The 6616-nt window shown below is 32.3% G+C and overlaps 1 pseudogene; it reads right to left on the reverse strand.

Annotated features, from left to right (window-relative positions):
• Positions 1–4300: 4300 nt before the first annotated feature.
• Positions 4301–5993, reverse strand: LOC124921783 (annotated as a pseudogene).
• Positions 5994–6616: the final 623 nt, after the last annotated feature.

Consider the following 6616-nt stretch of genomic DNA (forward strand, 5'->3'; position numbering starts at 1 on the left):
CATCAACAGTGAGAAACCTATTGACATACTCATTAAATTGAAAAACATTCCATAAAGAAAGTCTAAAGAAAGAGAGATTAAAGACTTTTTCTATTATAAAGAAAGAGAAGATTCAGATCAATCAATTAAGGTAACTTAGACCTAGAAGAGTACTATTCGAAAACTAGGCTTTACTGGGATGAACTTCTACATTTACAACCACACAAAAACTGCACTTGTAATAAAGTAACATACACACATGTGCTGAATGTAAACTAGAAAAACAAGTTATAACGGATTATGAAAGAGCAATTTATACTTGTTCTTATTAGGCCTTAATGATTTTTTTGAGAACATCAAGGATTTTATACTCATGATGGATCCTCTACCAAATGTTTACAAAGCATTCACCATGCTACTCAATGTTGAGAAGAAAAAAAGACAGATTAATATTCAAAATTATGATCAACATTCGGCCATGTTCGTGAATTCAAATGGAGGACCTATGAAGAAGACAAGGAGACCTGATGATGGAAGGCAGAATAACAAGAACATAGTGTGTAATCACTGTAGGATGAGAGGGCATACTAAAGAACAATGTTTCAGAATTCCGGGCTATCTTGAATGGTGGAAAAATACAAAGAAAAGAAATGCAGTATATGCAACAAACACTCCATTTTCTTATGATGAAGATGCACCAACTGAAATCTCTCAAGGAGAATTTAAAATAATTCAGAGGCTGCTTAAAGAAATGAGGATGGATGTAAATGGAGCAGGAGCTTCAAATGGAGGAGGAATTTCAAATGGAGCAGGAAAAGAAAAGAGCATAAACTTTGAAGCAGGTAAGTCTACTAACTCTTATGTTTTTACAGCTATTGAATTAAGCATGAGCCTAAATCATTTAGAGAAATGAAAGAATATGTGGCTCATAGACTCAGGTGCTAGCAGTCACATATGCAATAATATGAATTTTTTTTTACACAAATACATAAGTTGGAGCAAAACAAATATTTATACTTTGCAGATGAATCTTCCAAATCTATTAGTGAAGTTGGAGATTTAAGGTTAAATGAGAATTTTAACCTGAACGAAGTACTTATTACACCAGATTTCAAATATAACCTCATTTCAGTAGCAAAATTAATACAAGATAATAAGAAGATAACCTGCACTTTTTCTGAAAATAATTGTGTGTTGCAGGACCATGATCAAAATGCAATCTATGAAATTGGAAAGAGAGTTGTAAATCTTTTTTTTTCTTCTTTAAATAATTTTGATAAAGAAACAATACACATTGTTTCTGAAAATTCTTTCAATGTTAGTGAGTTTGCGATGGTGTACCAAAGATATGGGCATCTATCTAATAAAGTCTTGAAAATAATATTTCCTTTTTTAGGCTTTTAGCAAATAAAATATCTCATTGTTCAACTTGTCCAATTACAAAGTTTCATAGAATGCCTTTTCAAAACAGTTTGTCCCTTTCAAAAGAAATGTTTGATCTTATACACATTGATTTATGGGGTCCTTATAAAGAAGAGTCTTTAACAAACACAACTATAGTAGATGATTTTTCAAAATGCACATGGACTTTTCTCCTTAAAGACAAAACATTTGTTTTTGATAAGATTAAAAATTTTATTCTCATGGTTGGAAATCATTTAAATAATAGTGTTAAAACAATCAGAAGTGACAATGGAACAAAATTTGTTAATGCTAAATGTTCTGAATTTTTTTAATAGTATAGGATTAATTCATCAAAAGACTTGTATTTATACTCCACAACAAAATAGAGTTGTAGAGCGTAAACACAGACATTTAACACAGGTTGTAAGATCCTTACTGAAACATTCTAGTGTGCCAATTAGTTTTTGGTCATTATCTCTACTTACTGCTACATATTTAATAAACAGAATGCCTACATATGTTTTAAAATGGAAAACACATTTTTATATGCTCACTCAAACCGAATTTGACTATAACAATTTAAAAATTAATATAAAATTATAAATAACAAAAAATTTTTTGGTCTAGAAATCATACATGTTGCCAATGACATTCATGTGAATCAAAAAAGTATATATTAGATCTAATAAATGATGTTGGTCTAATTGGCTGTAAACCAACTAAAACCCCCATGATTAGGGGTATCAAATTGCATGAAAAATTGCATAAATCTATACTTGAACCAAGTAGGTTTAAGAGACTGGTCGGGAGATTGCTTTATTTAAATTATACTCGACCTGATATTGCATATGTTGTGCAACAACTATCTCAGTTCATGAATGAACCATCTATTTGTCATTGGGAAGCAGCTCTTCATGTGGTAAGATACTTAAAATGTACTACTTCTATCGGGACATTCTATCCATTTGACAATGAAATTAAATTACAGGCTTATGCAAATTCTGATTGGGGATCTTGTCCTCTTACTCGAAAATCACTCACATGTTATTGTATTTATCTTGGAAATTCTATTATCTCTTGGAAAACCAAGAAACAGTCAACAATTTCTAGATCATCAGCTAATGCTGAGTATCGTTGTTTGGCGGTTACATCTTGTCAAATTAAATGGATTTCATATCTGTTTACAGATTTTCAAATTTAAATGCCAATTCCAGTTACATTATATTGCGATAATCAAGCTGCAATTCATATTTCTGAAAATGCAGTATTTCATGAACGTACAAAGCATCTTGACATTGACTGTCATATTGTTAGAAATCATTATTTAGTTGGTTTTTATCAAACTGACATATGTTTCTATCAAGAATCAAATTGCAAATATATTATCTAAAGCTTTGGATTTTTCGATGTTTAATTATTTTCGATCTAAGCTATTTCTCCAATATGTTCATCTTGAGGGGGGAGTATTGAGATAAGTATTATAATTTGTTATTTATAATTTTATATTAACTAATTTGTGAGTTAATCTGTGCAGATTATAAAGTTTAAAGATAGTTAGTTAGTATAATAAGTTTAATATCTTACTTAAATAAAAGTAATATTTCAATGACTAATTTATATTTTGTTGTAACTAAAACAAAAATCGGGCAAATGATCCTAGTGATGTATCAAACATTGGTGTTAATCACCGTTTACTTTCATCAATAATATTTCAGACTTTCTACTATTCTTGATCTTGATTCATCAAATTCATGTTGATTTTTCAAGTCTTAATATGATTGATCTTCCGAAAGATATCACAACTAGGTTGGTTCAATATTTGATTTGAATTGAATATCCGACCGAATTCGAAATATTGAATTCAAATTTTATTTTTTGTTTTCGAATCGAATTTTACACCAATTCGAATTCAAATATAGTTTTCGAATTGAATTGGAATTTAAACTCGAAGACCAAACCTAAAACCGAATTTATTTTATTATATATAATTAAATAATTACATATTTTATTATATATCAAATTAGGTCAAATTCTAAAATTTGTTAATATTGAAGATAAAAAAAAAATTAAAAGTGCAATTATTATAATAAAGAGTACAATTGTGTAGTAGGGGTGTTAAATATTTGGTTTGAACCAAGTATTTGACCGAAATAGAATAAACCGAATTCGAATTTTAATATTCGGTTCGGTTTTTTAATTAACTTACAAATTTTTTTTGAAAAGAACTCAAATTGAGGAATTCGAATATCTTAATAAATGAACCGATGATCACCTCCAATCATAACTCTGTTAGATAATATTTACACCTTCTTAATTTTCAGTCCTCCCCCCATTTTTTTTTATGGTACTTCACCATGTGATTGCTATGTTTTTATCCGTTGAACTTTTTAGAATGGAATTTTAGTGGGTTGTGACTAGAGATGATAAAAGGTGGTCGGATATGTGGAGGAAGATGGGATTACTCCAACTTATTTATCTAAGGAATGACAATTGACATCTAATATGGGCTTCCAAAACATTGTTTTTGAATATAATTCACGTGTGATAAATTTATGTTGCACTTGGCAAATTCAAAAGCTTATCTAAAATATTCAGCTTTGTCTCAAAATAGAGTGAATTTTATTTTTACTTTTGCCAAAAAAGGTATAAATAATTTTGGTCATACTATTGCAAAATCTTGAAAAGAATTCACTTTTGAATTACAAATTAGGTTTGTAATCTCAACTATTAGGATATCACAATTCTGATTTGATATGAATGAAATATAACTTTGGAGATTGAAGAAAAATATCTTTGACAAAAACTTGCCCTTTTTTGCTGCCCAAAATGCAGCCAAGATTTGACTCTTGCTGTATTGCTTTGTATTGATGATCAAACAAAAGAAGTATAACATGAAAGAAAATAAAAAGGTCAAACAAATGTACATTTGGCAAAGCAAATTACTCTATTTATATTATCAATACTCAAAGAAATGACAAGAATCATCAATCTAAAAAAATATATAAATATGAATCATGGTGCAGGGGCAACAACTGCAGCAAGAGATGCAGACTATAAACCAATAAGAAGTCCATGAAACCACTCTACTCTACTCACTGTCTTTGCCACACGAGGCTGGAGAAACATGCTTTTTCAGAATATGCTCAGATAATTGACAAGCTGATATATATATCTTCATGGATGCCCAAATCAGAACATTCAAACTCCATATGAGGTCGAGATGTCTTATTTCGAGCAGAAACCGCAATCAATAGATCATCATCCGTCTGTTTCGTTTGTGTCTCTGATCTCTTTGTTCTCATTCAACGAGACTTTTTCGCTCAAATTCCTAGAGTCTTGCTGCTTGAAGTAAGCATTACGATGATCAAGTGCTTCATAATAATTCATAGCAAAGCTTTCAGTCCAAACTTTGTTAAATTCAACACGACATCGAGTCCACTCCTCTTGTTTCTGCTTCAAGCGTGTTAATAGAACTGGCAAAGCAAGATGTGCATTCTTCTTCAATACATCCATGAAATCAAGACCATGGACACCATATATTCGTTCAACGCACCTTAGATCCAGACCTGTAAAATGATCTTCCACGCCAATAGGACAATCTGCTGTAATGACATTGCCATTGATTTTCTCTAAAAGATCTTCAACAAGCGAAATTGTGGAATTCACAGACACCAGTAACAAATCCATTTCAAATCTATCATCTTCACATCGAAACAAGATTTCTTCATACGGATTTTGGCACATGTCCTTGGAAGAGTAATCATCACTACTTCCTGAAGAAACAGAAACCCAATGGTCATTTAATACTTCATTACCAATTTGTGTCCTATAACTACACAAAGGAATTGGGTAATCCTTAGGCAGAAGACGGTAGCTTGGAGTGATACTCTCACAGTTGGAGAGATCTAGCTCATGAATGGGCTTTCCTATATACTTATCATTGTTGGACAAGTATATCTTTTGGCCGGTTACATCTTTATTGTCAGATTGATCCCTTTCTCTATTTTCAACTTTTCTACCATTGTCCTTATCATCTGGTTCACCATCCTGATCTATATCTCTATCACAGTGAGCTAGGAACTCATTAAAGCCATCTATAAGGTCAGGATGTGCACCAAGTAAATCACTAACCAGATTTTTCAACTCGGATTGTGTGATTACTCCTCTACTATATGTGTAAAGGAACTTCAAAAAGTCCTGGTAACCATCAGTAGGACATAATCTATCTTTGATCTTTTCACACAAGGCAAACTCTTTGCTGTAAATGCTTTTCAATTCATTCATCTGATCAGAAGACACGATGAACCCTTGCCAGTTCCATAATTATCTGCGTGTTCTCTCCTCCTAGGTTGATTTGCGTAAGAAGTTTCACCTTGCTCAAAATGTGTGTCAGCACAATGATCCCACAAGCCACTTTCCTCCCTTTTCTTCTTTAATCTTTCACTGCGCCTTCCCTGCTCTTTATCAGCTCTATCACAATCTAGATCATGTTGATTGACAATATGCAGAGGACTGGGCATCCTGTCAACGTGCATATGGTTCATAGTGGGCAATGGTAAGCTTCCATCCTCACGGTGGGAAATAGAATTATTACTACCAGAAGAACCAAAGGGAAGAGTATCTGCTTCTAATTCAACAAGCGTATTCATCGGCACTGGTTCGTCCTCGGGCGGGAGAGTGATTTGATATCCTCTGGGCAAGAATGTATTAAACCCTAGAATTAGGTCGCGATGTCCTGTAAACAAATCTTTGACTCTAGCTATAACTGCAGTTATGTTACTTCTCTGAGTCTTGAATTCGGTAATGACATCAAGAAACTGTTCATATATTGCTTTATTATCTTGAAATACGAACTCGACATCCCTGAGATATAAAATTCCATCATATGTTGTTCGATTCACTGAGTATTCGTCTCTGGACCTCTTCATCGCGGGGATCGTCTTCTTCCTTGGAATGCTGATCGGGAGGATGAAGCTTCTTCTTGATTTGGAGAATACAGAATTTGATCCTTCAGATCTAAAATTATCGTTTATCGTCTCTATCGATTAAGAACCCTAGCAGATTTGAAAGAAGAGGATGATAGTATATTATAGACGGATCTGTTTGGTTTACGAGTTTATATAGATAGGGGATGAAAATCTCCCTCTAAAATCCCAAATAGATCCATCGAAGCTTGAATAAAATCAAATAGGAAATAATCCTATTATAGTTTCTTATTTGTTTAGGAAATAAT

The sequence above is a fragment of the Impatiens glandulifera genome, chromosome 1 (assembly GCF_907164915.1).
Source record: "Impatiens glandulifera chromosome 1, dImpGla2.1, whole genome shotgun sequence".
In the NCBI taxonomy this organism is placed as follows: domain Eukaryota; kingdom Viridiplantae; phylum Streptophyta; class Magnoliopsida; order Ericales; family Balsaminaceae; genus Impatiens; species Impatiens glandulifera.